The following is a 14,919-nucleotide window of genomic DNA, read 5'->3' as shown; positions in this document are numbered from 1 at the left end:
AAAACAAGAGGGATGCATAATGTAAACATCTGGATCAATATTCTATTTCTGGGCACATTGCAATGAGCTAGCAACCCCATATCAGCTTGATTCCAACAGTTCCCCAGTTCATGGAAAGCTTTCTAATTTAGTTTACTTGGATAATTTTACTTATTTTGTTTTACTGCTGTGGAATATTGCTGTTGTATTCTTTGTGTAGGAATGCAGAACAAGCTTACTCAACATTTTCTTTTTTCTTTTTTTTGTTTTTTGATATAGAGTTTTGCTCTTGTTGCCCAAGCTGGAGTGCAATGGTGCGATCTCAGCTCACTGCAAACTCCGCCTCCTGAGTTCAAGCGATTCTCCTGCCTCACCCTCCCGAGTAGCTGGGATTACAGGCATATGCTACCACACCTGGATAATTTTTGTATTTTTAGTAGAAACGAGGTTTCACCATGTTAGCCAGGCTGGTCTCGAACTCCTGACCTCAGGTGATCCACCTGCATCTGGCTCCCAAAGTGCTGGGATTACAGGCGTGAGCCACTGTGCCTGGCCCCTTACTCAACATTTTCTTAAATTGAACCCTTATTAATCTTTCAGATGTCACCTTTTGTCAGAACTCAAAACTTATGAATGGCCGTCACCATACTGGTGCTTTCTGACTGAGCTCCTCTCTACTCTGAATACAAGAGACCCTCATAGTTAGGCAGGGATATCATCGCTGCTATGCAGCCTGAAGAAGTTACAGAACATGGATCTTCATCCCTCTGCAACCCTTAGGATTAAGAGCTCTCTTATAGAAGGGTGGGGGGAATTGTTAGAGGTGTTTAAACCAGAGCAGCTCCATCTTGAATAGGAGCCAGGTAAAGTAAGGCTAAGACCTACTGGGCTGCATTCCCAGCTGTTCAGGCATTCTAAGTCATGGAAAAAAATAGGAGGTCAGCACGGGATACAGGACATAAAGACCTTGCTGATAAAACAGGCTGCAGCAAAGAAGCTGGCTAAATCCCACCAAAACCAAGATGGCCACGAGAGTGACCTCTGGTCATCCTCACTGCTATACTCCCACCAGCACCATGAAAGTTTACAAATGCCATGGCAACATCAGGAAGTTACCCTATATAGTCTAAAAAGGTGAGTCATGAATAATCCACCCCTTGCTTAGCATATCACCAAGAAATAACCCTAACAATGGGCAAGGGCTGCTCTGTCTATAGAGTGGCCATTCTTTTATTCCTTTACTTTCCTAATAAACTTGCTTTTGCTTTGCACTGTGGACTCGCCCAGAATTCTTTCTTGTGCAAAATTCAAGAACCCTCTCTTGGGCTCTCGATCAGGACCCCTTTCCTGTAACAGGACTACAGGCACACACCATAACGCCAGCTAATCTTTTGTATTTTTTGTAGAGATGATGTCTCCCTGTTACCCAGGCTGGTCCTGAACTCCTGGGCTCAAGTGATCCACTCTCCTTGGCCTCCCAAAGTGTTGGGATTACAAGCGTGAGCCACTGTGCCCTGCCTGCCAAAACTTTTCTCTTTATTTTGAATGTAATGGAGAAGACAAGCACATTGCTTAAATAAGTCACAGAGTGTGAGAGGCAGAGAGGCAAACCAATGATTCAAACCCATGTCTGCCTGACTTCCAGGGTCTAAGGTCCCAACTAGCTCTTGGGGATGGCTTCCTGCCCTGTTGAGAACACCTGCTATTAAGAACACCTGCTGGCCGGGCGCAGTGGCTCAAGCCTGTAATCCCAGCACTTTGGGAGGCCGAGACGGGCGGATCACGAGGTCAGGAGATCGGGACCATCCTGGCTAATACGGTGAAACCCCATCTCTACTAAAAAATACAAAAAACTAGCCAGGTGAGGTGGCGGGCGCCTGTAGTCCCAGCTACTTGGGAGGCTGAGGCAGGAGAATGGTGTAAACCCGGGGGACGGAGCTTGCAGTGAGCTGAGATCGGCCACTGCACTCCAGCTTGGGCGACAGAGTGAGACTCTGTCTCAAAAAAACAAAACAAAACAAAACAAAACAAAACAGAACACCTGCTGTTTCTGCAGCATCCGTTACGGACCAGCCATGTCCCAAGTTCTTTACCCACACTGACTTATTTATTAGACCTCATCCTTTATCAAAACTCACCCAAGATCCATGCTTTCCAAGGCCAGTTTTACAGAGGGGGAGATGGAGGCACAGAGAGGTTGCAGAGCCTCTTGTCTGAAGTTACAAAGCAAGCGTCAAAGCTGGGACTTGAACTCCCGCCCTTTGGCTCCAGTGTCCATGCTCTTGCACATTTTATAACGTGGCCTTCATCAGAAACAACCTCCTTAGAGCCTGTCCCATCTGTTCCACCCCAGAAGATCAGAAGACTCACCCACTTCCTTCACAAATGTTCCCAGTTTCTCCTCAGGGACATTGCCTCATGGGAAGGCTGAGAAAGACAGTTTTGGAGCCTGGGATGCTCGTGTCTTTCCTGGCTCAACTTCTGGGACCCTCTCTGAGGGGTGGGCTTGAGGGACTCCCGGTGTCCCTTCTGAGCTCACAGGGCCAAGTGCCCATCTATCCACCCCATGCTGCGTGCCTCTGTGGTCCAGGGCACACTCAGAACCCGGAGAGCCTACAGTCTGAAGGAAGACAGACAAGCAAATGGACATGGCTTCATATCACTTGGGGTCTCCCAGCCCCAGCCTCAAACCCCTTTTTCCTGCCTCGAGTCCTCCTGCTGCTCCTTCCCCCATCCTTCTCTGCTTTGCCCTCTCAGGACCAAAACAAAGTCTCATTTTAACTCCTACAGGAGCAGCTTATTGGGGATTTCCGCAGAATCCCCCAAGAGACATTGAGTACCTGCTTTGCAGTCACAACATTCTCACGCTGTTGAGACATTTCCCCCCACTCTTCTATAAGAGAACCCTTAATCTTAAGGGTTGCAGAGGGATGAAGATCCATCTTCTGTAACTTCTTCAGGCTGCACAGCAGCGATGATATTCCTGCCTGAGTCTCATGCTTAGACTTCCACAGCTATTCTACAGCAGGGGAAGTGCTGAAACAATGGTGCACAGGGCCTAGGAGCCCTAGGTCAACTGAGCTGGGCTTTCCTGAAGAAGGGGGCCTTATTCAAGGAGGCTGGGATGAGGGTGGAAGGAGGGTGTTCCAGCCAAGGGAAGTTCCAGGCCTGTTGTGTGTGGGCCCCAGGGAAGGCAAGTGTCTATGCCTGCATGGTTCCAAGGGCACTGGGCTGGAGAGGAGGGCACAGGCCAGCTCTCCAAGTTCCCAGTTGCCCGTTAGGTTTGGGTGGCTGGGGGTGCTCCTAATTCTGCAACAGGCAGAAGGAGCACTGGCATGGGGTTGAATCCCAGCATGGCCACGCCCCACCTGGGGCCTTGCCAAGCCCTTTTCTTCTTGTTCTCTGAGGGCCTCAGTTACCTCTTCTGGACAATGGAAAGTTGAAATAGTGTTGTTTGTCACACACTTGAATGTATGGGCTTAGAGCTCTTTCTTAATTTCTTTTTTTTTTTTTTTTGAGACAGAGTCTTGCTCTGTCACCCAGGCTGGAATGCAGTGGCGCCATCTTGGCTCACTGCAAGCTCCGCCTCCTAGGTTCACACCATTCTCCTGTCTCAGCCTCTGGAATAGCTGGGACTACAAGGGCCCGCCACCATTCCCAGCTAATTTTTTGTATTTTTTAGTAGACATGGGGTTTCACTGTGTTAGCCAGGATGGTCTCAATATCCTGACCTCATGATCTGCCCACCTCGGCCTCCCAAAGTGCTGGGATTACAGGCATGAGCCACTGCACCTGGCCCTTAATGTCTTAAAGAAGATTTTACCAAACCAATAAATCAAATCTTAAGTGTATGTTGTTATGTTTCCCAAACGATTTAAATCTCCATGATTTGAGGAATTCCTGAAGCCACTTCTTGAACTCCTTCCTGCTATGACTGTGTTTTCTGGTGCTGGTTGCAGGGCTATGGCCATGTGACCTGTGTGGTCATACAGGGCCCCTGCACTCAGAAGGGTCCTGTACTTAGTTTAATGCTCTGTTTTTGAGGTCTTGAAACTCTTTATGATTTTTGAACAAAGGGCCCCACATTTTCATTTTGCACTGGGTGCTGCAAATTACGTAGCCAGTCCCAGCAATAGTGGCTCCACACTCCCAACAACACAGGAAGGGGCCCCTGGAGACCATTCTGTGAGTAACGTATTTCCCTCCATACTTGCCTAGAGTCTCCCTGGAGTCTTTGTTCCCGGTCTTAAGCAGCTGGAGGAGCAGGGGGACAGCCTGGAGGGGAAGGAAGAGAGTTGGAGGTAGCACAGGGCAGAAGAGCACTAGTCTAGCCTGTCAATACCAAGAGGGCAGCAGACTGAAAAGCTGTCACCCCAGCACCTCTTGCCACGCTGGACTGCAGGAGAGACACAGGGTTGGTCAGGGTGGTGTTTGGTGGGGTCAAGACAGAAGGGGACAGGGAGTGCAGTTTAGAGAAATAGGAGGCCCCAGATCAGACCAAGAGAAACTGTGAACTGGAGCCAGAGGTCTGAGTCCTGCCACCAGCCATGACTTAGCCAAGACCTGCCTCTCAAGGCAACTCTCCCACCTGCCTCTGGATCTCAGTTTCTTCCCTTGCCAAATGGGGCTGGTTACCCCTGCCCTGTCCTTCCAGGAGTGCTGTGAGTGCAAAGGAGGTGGACACACAGGAGCCCTTTGTATCTTAGAGGACCACACACACAGGTCACATCACTGGATTCAAGTGGCCAGACTCCACAGACGCCATGGCCACGGTGCAGCTGGGAGGAGGCACAGAACATAATTTCCATTGGCTCCATTTCCCCAGTCACACCCCTCTCAGGGGTCCCAGTTTGAACTCAGATCTAGGTGGGACCTGGCCAAGGCTTCCAGCATGTTATTGTTACCATGACAACCCCAGAAATTAGTGTTGGGGCTTTTACTTTGGTGACAGGATGGGTCCCAGAGGTCCTACACAATACTGTTGCTATGGGCAAGTTTACTGGGAGATAACTCATTTCAAGGGGGCTGCCCTTGCCCATATAGGTGACCACCATGGCAGAGGCTCCTTGCCCAATGGAGAGAGCCCCCTGCTTCACCAGCTGTAGGGACAGCAGGCATCTTCCACTCACAGCCAGGGTTTGACATTGATCTACACGACTACCACTAGTCCCAGCTGTACCCACCCCCAGCAGCCTCCATCACCCATCACACCTCCTGGGTATCCATCTCCCTCCAACCTGCAATCTCAGCTCCTGAGGGCTCTTCTCTTGTTCTCTTGGCTTATTCGTTCTATTTCAGGAAGGAAAGAAAACCCTAGGGAGGGAAGTTGTCGCTGGAGATAGGATCAGTGGTTCTCAACTGGTGGTAAGGGAGCAGGAAGGCGGCCTGCAAAATCTTCTGAATTGCTTTTTGGAAATAAGCAAAAGCCAGGTGTCACTTGGATCTGAGTTCAAGTTGGGATCACTGAGAGGGGTGGGGCTGGGGAAATAGAGTCAATGGAAATTGTATTCTGATGTCTCCTCCTTTCTTCCTCCCAGGGAGATAGTCTCTTCCATCTTCACCTCTCAAAAGGCATACAGGTGGGCAGGGACCTGGGGAGCCTCTGGATGGGGCAGTTTCCACCCTTTTAGAGCATCCATGAGCAGATGAACTGACCTCCACTGGGGACAAGCCAGGCTGTGGGAGGAATCACATGGTCCCCCCAGGAAAGGCGTGGGGATGTGTGGGACCTAACATGGAGTGCCCTGTCTTACTCTCTCCTCTTGGAAGTTGCACTCTGGAGGGTCTCCTGCTTGAAGCACATGGTCTCCTGGAGGCTGACCATGAGATCCCAGGGGGTTGCAAGTCTTTGTCCTGGCAGAGGAATGGAGAGATGCTTCCCAAAGCAGCCCCATGTCCAAGGGCAGGCCTTGCCCTCTCCATATTCATGTCCAGAGTGAAGGCCTACCCATAGGAACTGGCACCCAAACCCACCAGGCTGCCCCACAGCTGAGCTGGCCTGAGCCTGGTCCTCTTCTGGAAAGCTTGTGCATCCTCCACCTCAGCCTTGGCCTCCATCCATGCCCAGCCCAACTTGTTCAGCCCTAGACTCTGCTGAGAGAAGCTGGAAAAAGTTCTGTCACTGAAGTCAGGACATCTTGTTGCAGATCAGGCCTGGGCTGGGACAGGCTCCAAGGCTTCCAGCCCTAGCATTAGCAGCCCAGCTCATGTGGTCACCATGTCTCTGGTCCTGCACACTGTGTGTTGCGTGCAGTGGGGCCTTTAAGAGATCTTTTGGCATATATCAGGAGCCACCACGGTCCAAACCACAGGCTTGTTGTTTGACCAACAGGAACTGTTCATTGCCCTTTGGAGTGGAGCAAGCAGTGAGGGGTACGGCAAGAGGGGAGGGGGCAGCCTCTGGCCCCCAGAAGCAGAACAATTCCTCAGAACAACTGGTCAGAGATAAGTGAGAGTAGGCCGGGTGCAGTGGCTCACACTTGTAATTCCAGCACTTTGGGAGGTTGAAGTGGGCAGATCATGAGGTCAGGAGTTCGAGACCAGCCTGGCCAACATGGTGAAACCCTGTCTCTACTAAAAATACAAAAAATTAGCCGGCCATAGTGGCGTGTGCCTGTAGTCCCAGCTACTTGGGAGGCTGAGGCAGGAGAATCACTGGAACCCAGGAGGTGGAGGTTGCAGTGAGCCTAAATGGGTCACTTAGAAAATTGATGCTTGGGCCAAGTGCGGTGGTTCACACCTGTAATCCCAGCACTTTGGGAGGCCAAGGTTGGCAGATCATGAGGTCAGGAGATCGAGACCATTCTGGCTAACACAGTGAAACCCCGTCTCTACTAAAAACACAAAAAATTAACCAGGCGTGGTGGCGGGCCCCTATAGTCCCAGCTACTCAGGAGGCTGAGACAGGAGAATGGCGTGAACCTGGGAAGTGAAGCTTGCAGTGAGCCAAGATCACGTCACTGCACTCCAGCCTGGGCGACAGAGCGAGACTCCATAAAAAAAAAAAAAAAAAAAGAAAAAAAGAAAGAAAGAAAGAAAGAAAGAAAGAGAAAAGAAAAGAAAAGAAAGAAAGAAAAGAGAAAATTAAATTGATGCTTGGCCATTGACTTATGGCAATTTTTTGTCCAGTTATTTATTTTTTTTAAGTGTCCCTGGCATCCTTTGTGCTGGATGATGGCCTGGCTGGGCTTGCTTCTCTCTTAGGCTCTTTCTGGAATTTAGGATTCCTGCCCTCTGCAACCTCCTCACTTACCCACCTCCTGTGGTCTACTTAGACTCAGAACAAGCTCCAGTTTCTGGCTTGGGGCCCCCACTGAGTCTCTTGTAGACCACCGTCCCCTTTCCTCTGTCACTGTTTCCAACACTCTGCTCCCCTCCTGTCTCCTCATCCAGCCCCTGCTGGCCACCACGCCTTTGCTCAGGCTGTTCCCCTAGCTCTGACACTCTCCCATCCATCTCAAGTCTGCCTTCTTCCCAGGTTCCTCCCCTGACACTGTGGCCTCTGCCACTTCCCTTTATGCCTTCTCCTGCAGTAGGGGCAACAGTAGTCTTGCCTGAACTAGATTGGTGTTGCCACCAAAACTGCACCATGACCTCAGGGCTGCATATCTGCATGAGCAGCCCTGAGAGCTCCAATTCTGTTTTTTTTTTTGAGACGGAGTTTTGCTCCTGTTGCCCAGGCTGGAGTGCAGTGGCGCAATCTCAGCTTACTGCAACCTTTGCCTCCTGGGTTCCAGCGATTCTCCTGCCTCAGCCTCCTGAGTAGACAGGATTATAGGTGCCTGCCACAACGCCCAGCTAATTTTTTGTATTATTTTTAGTAGACAGGGTTTCATCATGTTGGCCAGGCTGGTCTCAAACTCCTGACCTCAGATGATTCACTCGCCTCGGCCTCTCAAAGTGCAGGGATTGCAGGCGTGAGCCACCGTGCCCAGCCGAGAGTGCCAATTCTAAGTCCATCCGTAACCTGAGTGATGTGACCTGGCAGTTGGTTGGCATCTTACCCTGGCAGTAACAAAAACGATGGCCGGAGAGTGGGGACCTGGGCCATAAAGGGAGATGGGGAAGGCTTGTCTGGGGTACAGGCAAGTTTCCAGGAGAGGCAGCATACAGTTCTGGCCGCCTGCAGGGGTTCTGCCACCAGGGAGCACAAGGGAAAGAAGGAAACTGACCAGGTTCTGAGCTGGGATTTTTATTGGGCTGGGCAGAGATGTCCACAGTAGATAGTTTGGAAAAGGCCTGAGATGGGGGACTGCGGGAGAGGGGTGGTCGGGAGAGCTTGGAGTAGTTGGAGCCATCTTAGAAAGTCTTAGGCACAGGCTTTTGGTTTGACTGCTTTGGAAACAGCCATTTGAAATGCTTCTTGAAGATTTTTCTTTTTTTGTTTGTTTGTTTTTTTTGTTTGTTTTGTTTTTTTTGAGACGGAGTTTCGCTCTTGTTGCCCAGGCTGGAGTGCAATGGCGTGATCTCAGCTCACTGCAACCTCCGCCTCCCGGGTTCAAGCGATCCTCCTGCCTCAGTCTCCCGAGTAGCTGGGATTACAGGCATATGCCGCCATGCCCTGCTAATTTTGTATTTTTAGTAGAGACAGGATTTCTCCACGTTGGTCAGGCTGGTCTCGAACTCTTGACCTCAGGTGATCCGCCTGCCTCTGCCTCCCAAAGTGCTGGGATTACAAGTGTGAGCCACCAGGCCCAGCCGCTTGGAGATTTCTCTCTCTCTTTTTTTTTTTCTGAGATGGAGTCTTGCTCTGTCGCCCAGGCTGGGGCGCAGTGGTGCGATCTCGGCTCACTGCAAGCTCCGCCTCCCGCGTTCCCGCCATTCTCCTGCCTCAGCCTCCTGAGTAGCTAGGACTACAGGCGCCCGCCACCATGCCTAGCTACTTTTTTGTATTTTTAGTAGAGACTGAGTTTCACCATGTTAGCCAGGATGGTCTCGATCTCCTGACCTCATGATCCATCCACCTCGGCCTCCCAAAGTGCTGGGATTACAGGCATGAGCCACCATGCCCGGCCAGGAGATTTTTCTTAAACCTCTGAGAGCTCGCGTGATCTGGGGAAGGAGGAGTGAGACGTGGTTGGCATTAGCCAGGGCTGGGTTCTGGGGGCTGGGAGGGGTAGCATATTCCTGCCCAAGGTCAAGGCCTAGAGTTTCCTCTCCCTTCTCAGAGGAGGTACAAATGTGGAGGGTCCAGAGGAGACTAGCAGCGAGGAGATCCCCCAGGTTGGCCAGGAGGCCTGGGGGACTCTCCAGCCCTGTGCTTAGCTTGCTGTGTGATTCTGGGCATATCACTCAACCTCTCAGAGCCTTGGTTTCATCTCCAAGTTGGTCTTTCTTCCAGCTCAGATGCTGCTATTGTTCTAAGGCATTGGTTCTCAAACTTCACTGTGCATCAGAATCACCTGCAGGGCTCCTTGAAACACAGATTGCTGGGCCTTAACCCCAGAGTTTCTGACTCAATAGGTCTAGGGTGAGGCCTGAGAATTTCCATTTCTAACAAGATCTCTGATAATCTTTGTATTTTTAGTAGAGATGGCGTTTCACCATGTTGGCCAGGCTGGTCTCGAACTCCTGACCTTAGGCGATCCACCTGCCTCGGCCTCCCAAACTGCTGGGATTACAGGCATGAGCCACTGCGCCTGGCCTGGGTGTTAGTTTTTTTAGTTGTAAAAGTGGATGTGTACTCGTGTGTGAGTATATGTGTGAAATTTGCAATTGCAATTCTCCTTGCTGTTGGTATAATCACCTAGGCACTAAATTCACAGGAGGCCATCTGCAGCTTCTAGCCCAAGAGTTCTCAATCCTGACCTCATGCCATGCCAAAATGAACTGTGAGGTTGTGGCCTGGGCTTATACATTCTTCCCAAGTGATTCCAGTGGACCAACAAGGATGGGAACCCCTTTGCTCTGTGGAGATCAAGGCTCAGTGTGGTAAAGATGCTTGCAAAGGGCACTAAGTAGAGCAATGGCTCGACTCACAGCCATGTAGTCAGTCTCTCAGGAGACCCCTCAGGGCTGAGATGAGTATAGAGGTCCCCAAAAGACTTCTCCAGCATGTGGCGGTCCAGCCCTGCAGCCCTTGCCCTTTGCTCTGAAGCCTCCCAGCCTGAAGTGCTAGCTTTTGGACCCACTCCTCTGCCCTCCACTCTTTCTCCAGGGATTTGCTCACCCCAGCAAAGTTTTGGGATTCACAGATGGGCAACTTCCTGGGGTCCTCAGCAGCACTGAAGTACCCCCAGCAGTTCTTCACTTGCTGTTGGGGAGAAGAACGAGTTCAGATCATGGCCATTTACTCAGGAGGCTCCAGTGTGGTGTAGAAGCAGTGAATACTGGGCTCCTGGTGCAGACACAGCCAAAAAACAGAGCCAGGCATGCACCCTACAACAGCCTTGAGATGAGCGTGGGGAGCTGGGGTCTAAGGACTTTACACCACTGTCCTTGAAGGGACACTGCTCAACGGTGAAGTTCCCAACCTTGCACATTGTCCCTTTGATGCGGAACAGCAGTAACTGGTTCTGACACTGCTGGGTTCTGTCAAGCCAGGAGACAATAGGCATCTCCACAGTTAGCATTTGCTAGCATGTCTATTTGTGAGGGGAGCCCAGAGAGCACCCCTATCCCACAGCAAGTGGGGAATTTGGGGCCTGGAAATACCCTTGCCATTATTCACCAGCTCCAAACTGAGGCCTTGAGAAGGGAAGCAAATTAGCTAAGGCCACATAGCTGAGTAATAGAGTAGGGACTTGGAGTCAGGTCCACATTATTCCAGCATCTGGTGCCATTTCTTTCCTTTTTTCTTTTTTTTAGACAGGGTTTTCCTCTGTGGTCCAGGCTAAAGTACATGGCATGATCTTGGCTCACTGCAACCTCCACCTCCTGGGCTTAAACAATACTTCCTCCTCAGCCTTCCGAGTAGCCGGGAACACAGGAGCACACCATGCCTGGGTAATTTATATATAAATTATATATCCTCAAAAAATATATATATTATACATAAATATATAATATATAAATATATACTGTATATAAATATGTAATATATAAATATATATTACATCTATAAATATCTATCTATCTATCTATCTATCTATCTATCTATCTATCTATATTTTTTTTTTGTAGAGACGGGGTTTTGCCGTGTTGTCCAGGCTGGTCTTGAACTCCTGGGCTCAAGCAATCCACCTGTCTTGGCCTCCCAAAGTGCTGGGATTACAGGCATGAGCCACTGCACCTGGCGTCTGGTGCTATTCCTACTTGTCATATCACCTCTTACACCAGCTGGAAAAATCTTCAGAAAGTGCAGAGAACAGCCCTGGGAGATGGCTGATGTAACCTTGTGAGATGGGGAAACTGAGGCCCAAAGAGGTTAGGGGGGCCTTCCTAAAACACTTCCAGCCCATGAGGGCAGCAGAGCCCTTAGCCCAGCACTCCCTCTAGGATGTCTGGCTGGAGTTGGCTGTATGTACCCTGGGACCTGCTCCTTCTCACCCAGTTTGGCTGGGGCATACTCCTTGATTGACAGCTTGCTAAAGTTGTTGACGGGGATATCCAGAGCCTTGGCATGGCTCAGTCTGCTGCCATTGGTCCAGTTGGTAGATTCAGCCCAAGGCAGACCCAGAAGCAGCAGCAGCCTGGCCACTGTGATGCCTTCCATCTTGCCTGGCTGCAGTCTGCCATGTGCAGCCTTTGCTTGGTTTTATCCCTGCCTGTGGCGGGCTGTGGTGGGGGGTGGGGGGTGTGGTTTAAGGGTTGGGGATGTGGGGGGTGGGGGCACTGCCCTCCTGCCAGCTACCCTCCTTCGGCAAGGCCCGTGCCTAGAAAATCCCAGCCTGGCTGAAGGGGTTGCAATGATTACTTAACTTCTTGGCTTTCCTCCACGCAACTTGTGTCACATGAAGTAGTAAGTAGAAAAGAGGGAACTGAGCCTTAGCAGAGGGTCCTGACACTCACCCTGTCCCAAATTCTCACCCTCATGGCAGCCCACATCTGCCTTTCCAGGTTGCTGCAGAGGGCAGGAGGCAGGGCTTGAGTTCTTCCACTTGTCCCCACGAGGACAGCAAAGTGGGTGGGTGGTGGGCATTGAGTCTAAGTCCTGGTTCTGCCGTTTTCTGGATAGGGGTCCTTGTTTGAGTGATTTATCTATGGGCCTCATTTTCCTCATCAACTGGCTCATAAGAGAGCTGAAGGTGTTTCCTGCAGTTAGGGGCACAGCAGGCTGGGCTCCAGGTCCTCTTCCCTAGGAGTCTAATGGGCAGGAGGGATGGCTGGGAGGAGCAAAGGAGAGGGGCGATGCAGGATCAGTCTGCATTCCCAGGGCTTGTTGGGGTGAAGGGTGCATGAGGGTTTCCCACAGACCAGATGTGGAGTACAGGGGGTAGTGCTGTGGTCTCTTTCCTGAGAAGACCCCCCGACACTGACAGGCAGTGAGGAGCAAACCTGGAAAACCCAATGCTGGCAGAGTGGGAGGCTGCCCCCATGCTGTGCCGTCAGAGGATCTGGTAGGGGATCCTCTGAGGGATCTCAGGAAACAGGAACAACCACATAGGGTTTGGAAGGATGGAGAAGGGTACTCCAGGTAGAAGGCTCAGTAAATGCAACAGCACAGAGGCAGGAGCACACAGGGAGGGTCTGAGGGTTACCAGCTACCCAGTGATCATGTGTATTGTTAATGTTTTTCAACTTTTAAAATTGTGATAAAATACAAATAAAATTTACCATCTTAGCCAATGTTAAGTGTACGGTTATTTTCTTTTTCTTCTTTTGAAACAGTGTTGCTCTGTCACCCAGGCTGGAGTGCAGTGGCATGATCTTGGCTTGCTGCAACCTCTGCCTCCTGGGTTCAAGTGATTCTCGTGCCTCAGCCTTCTGAGTAGCTGGGACTACAGGCGCTCACCACCACACCTGGCTGATTTTTTTTTTTTTTTTTTCTTCTGAGACAGACTTTCTCTCTTGTTGCCCAGGCTGGAGGGCAATGGTGTGATCTCGGCTCACCGCAACCTCCGCCTCCCGGGTCCTGGTTCAAGCAGTTCTCCTGCCTCAGCCTCCTGAGTAGCTGGGATTACAGGCATGCACCTCCACACCCAGCTAATTTTTGTATTTTTAGTAGAGTTGGGGTTTCACCATGTTGGCCAGGCTGGTCTCAAACTCCTGACTTCCTGATCTGCCCGCGTCGGCCTCCCAAAGTGCTGGGATTATAGTCGTAAACCATCACGCCTGGCACCTGGCTGATTTTTTTTTGGTATTTTTAGTAGAGACAGGGTTTCACCATGTTGGCCAGGCTGGTCTCAAACTCTTGACCTCAAGGGTTCCTCCCACCTTGGCCTCCCAAAGTGCTGGGATTACAAGTGTGAGCCTCCGCGCCCAGCCACAATTAATTATTTTCTACTCGAATCATCTCCTTTTTCTCCCTTAGGGGAAAGGATGAAGCCTCACCAGTGAGGCTGACCGGGGCAGTATGTGTTCCTTGGGGCCCCAGTGAGGCAGGAGAATAAGAAAAATGAGGCAGAGAATAGCAAAGGGAATTAAAATTTGAATAAAGAGCAAAATAAGTAAAAGCAGAGGGCAAAAGCAAGGTGAAGCGGCGGGTGAGCAAGAAGCAAGATAAGAGGCAGAAGTTGAGCAACCAGGCTGGGCGTGGTGGCTCAGCCTGTAATCCTGGCACTTTGGGAGGTGGAGGTGGGTGGATCACCTGAGGTCAGGAGTTCGAGATCAGCCTGACCAACATGGAGAAACCCTGACTCTATTAAAAATACAAAATTAGCTGGGCGTGGTTTTACATACGTGTAATCCCAGCTATTCGGGAGGCTGAGGCGGGAGAATCTCTTGAACCCAGAAGGCGGAGGTTGCAGCGAGCCCAGATAGTGCCATTGCACTCCAACCTGGGCAACAGGAGTGAAACTCCGTCTCAAAAAAAAAAAAAAAAAAGGAGAAGTTGAGCAGCCAAAATAGAAGGAAAATAAAAAAGTGAGCAAGGACCCCATGGCCGGCAAGATCCGGACCAAACCAGTAAGAGGCAGCTCTTCAGGGATAGTCATGCACATTAAAGAGAAAAAAATACTCTTTTGTTTTGTTTTGAGATGGAGTTTTTGCTTCGTTGCCCAGGCTGGAGTGGAATGGCTCACTGCATCCTCCGCCTCCCGAGTTCAAGTGGTTCTCCTGCCTCAGCCTCCCAAGTAGCTGGGATTACGGACACCCACCACTGCACCTGGCTAATTTTTGTATTGTATTTTTGGCCATGTTGGTCTCAAACTCCTGACCTCAGGTAATCCACCCACCTCAGCCTCCTAAAGTGCTGGGATTACAGGCGTGAGCCACAGCGCCCAGCCAGAAAAAGTATTCTTAACTTGACCCCATATGATAATCAGCTCACTGAAGCTCATGCATATGGACATGTATTTCATGTATGTACTTAAAATTATGAGAGAGAGGTAGTGGGCAAGCGCACAGAGGCCAGAGTAACTAAGCAACACACCTACCGATCAAAAGGGCAGACACTAGCCAGAGATTAGGCAGCCTTGGCAAGAGAAGAAAAAGCAAACACATTGGAAGACCCAAAGTTCACCAAACTAGTGCTGATCTCATCTCGCAGAGGTCGGTGGGCTCTCCCTCTCCAATAGCATAATACCGTGCTTAAAAAGCTTTTGCCGGCCGGGCGCGGTGGCTCAAACCTGTAATCCCAGCACTTTGGGAGGCCGAGACGGGTGGATCACGAGGTCAGGAGATCGAGACCATCCTGGCTAACACCGTGAAACCCCGTCTCTACCAAAAAAAAATACAAAAAGCTAGCTGGGCAAGGTGGCGGGCGCCTGTAGTCCCAGCTACTCGGGAGGCTGAGGCAGGAGAATGGCGTAAACCCGGGAGGCGGAGCTTGCAGTGAGCTGAGATCCGGCCACTGCACTCCAGCCTGGGAGACAGAGCGAGACTCCGTCTCAAAAAAAAAAA

At 50.7% G+C, this 14,919-nt stretch overlaps 1 pseudogene; it reads right to left on the bottom strand.

Annotated features, from left to right (window-relative positions):
- Positions 1–412: 412 nt before the first annotated feature.
- On the bottom strand, positions 413–8,931 carry LOC111555551 (annotated as a pseudogene).
- Between the last annotated feature and the right edge of the window lie 5,988 nt (positions 8,932–14,919).

This window comes from Piliocolobus tephrosceles, chromosome 2 (assembly GCF_002776525.5).
Source record: "Piliocolobus tephrosceles isolate RC106 chromosome 2, ASM277652v3, whole genome shotgun sequence".
NCBI lineage: Eukaryota > Metazoa > Chordata > Mammalia > Primates > Cercopithecidae > Piliocolobus > Piliocolobus tephrosceles.
The sequence above is the reverse complement of the archived record's forward strand: the minus strand, read 5'-3'. Positions and strand labels throughout refer to the sequence as shown.